Here is a 2,030-nt window from a genome sequence, read left to right on the forward strand (position 1 = left end):
AATGGACTTCTAAAGCAACACCTGTAATCCTGAGCATTTACAAGGCGGCAGACCTCCTACAAGGGAGTAAATATAAAAAAGCACCTGTCAGGAGGGCTTGAGGCCTGTTCAAATGCTAGATCGGTGGATAGAAGCAATTTCCTCAGAAAGCCGAAGGCACCAAAGGTTAGATTTGTTAGCATTTCGATGTTTGCCAAATTGAGCTACTGTGAAGACCACAGATTCCCTATTTCCCAGCACCTAGCTATGACTCTGGGTAGTGTCACGACTTATGTCCCCTACCCATGGTGCGCTGCCATACCCCTCCCTCCTCACGCTGGCAAGTACTGTTAAAGCTGCACGTCTCCGGTTAGAAGGACTGCTGTCCTGAGGTCGAGTGAGTGGGAGAAGATCCGTAGCTCTGGACCCTGGGGTGAAGGTCGCTGTGACAGTAAGAAAAGCGGACACACAGCTTCGTCTGGTCCTCCTCCTTTGGTGGTGGCTGCTAACGGAACCTATCTGGGAGCTGAGGTTATGGTAGGACCACAATAAAGCTTTAAGAACCTGTACAGTCTCTTGCCAACCCTAAGATGGCTCCCTTAATTAAGATATATGCTTCCCTGCTCCCATATCCATCCTTCCTTTATCCCAACCATCCCAATTCCCCAAGTTCCCCCCATCCTCCCCTTCTCACTTTTCTCTCCCCATCTCCCCTTACCCCTATCCCACCCCACCTCCAAGATCCCAATTTTTTGCTAGGCAATCTTGTCTACTTCCCATATCCAGGAGGATAACTGTATGTTTTTCTTTGGGTTCACTTTCTTTTTTAGCTTCCTTAGGATCACAAATTATAGACTCAATGTCGTTTATTTATGGCTAGAAACCAATTATGAGTGAGCACCGGAATGAGCTCCCAAGGTCCCAATGAGGAGCAGAAGGAGGGAGAACATGAGCAAGGAAGTCAGGGCCGTGAGGGGTTCACGCACCCACTGAGACAGACTGATCTATTGGGAGCCTACCAAGGCCAGCTGGACTGTGACTGAAAAAGCATGGGATAAAACCGGACACTCTGAACACGGCGGACAATGAGGGCTGATGAGAAGCCAAGGACAATGGCACTGGTTTTTTTTTTTTTTTTTGGTTTTTCGAGACAGGGTTTCTCTGTGGTTTTGGAGCCTGTCCTGGAACTAGCTCTTGTAGACCAGGCTGGTCTCGAACTCACAGAGATCCGCCTGCCTCTGCCTCCCGAGTGCTGGGATTAAAGGCGTGCGCCACCACCGCCCGGCTTGGCACTGGGTTTTGATCCTACTTCATGTACTGGCTTTATGGGAGCCTAGCCAGTTTGGATGCTCACCTTCCTAGACCTAAGATGGAGGGGTGAGGACCTTGGACTTCCCACAGTGCAGGGAACCCTGACTGCTCTTCAGACTGGAGAGGGAGAGGAAAAGGAATTGGGGGAGGGGGAGAGGAGGGGGAGGGAAATGGGAGCCTGGGAGGAGGTGGAAATTTTTTTTCAATAAAAAATAAAAAAAAATAATAATAAAAAGAACCTGTACAGTCGAATTCCGGCGGTAATTGTGAAACCTGACTGGAAAGAACTCCAACTACCACCACCCACGGCCAGCACCGAATTCGCAGGCTGTCAAGGACAGGCGTCTTGCGACCCCGCCCCAGTCTAGACCACCTGGGATCCCCAGCTCAAGTGAAAAGGGGACCGAGAAGGTTTCTGTGGAGGGCAACCTTCGTGACCGCGCCTCTCTCTGTTACTCCCCGCAACCACTGAACTCGGGTTACATTTTCCGCACAATGAACTCCACTGGAGGAACAAGACTGGTCGGTAGTCCCTAAGCGCCAACTGGGGGACCACCGACAGAAGAGTGTCATTGGTGCAACCCCGCCCCTTCCGCTACGCTTGGATCCCTCCCCTTCCTCCGTCCCGACCCTGCCTTTATCCCCCGCGGGCTCTCAATGTCCTGTATCCTGAGGTTTTCTGTGTACAGTCCTGGATCGAAGTTCCCGCACGTGGGAGGCCGGGCCGGACCTTGAGCGAG

This window comes from Chionomys nivalis, chromosome 20 (assembly GCF_950005125.1).
Source record: "Chionomys nivalis chromosome 20, mChiNiv1.1, whole genome shotgun sequence".
Classification (NCBI taxonomy): Eukaryota; Metazoa; Chordata; class Mammalia; order Rodentia; family Cricetidae; genus Chionomys; species Chionomys nivalis.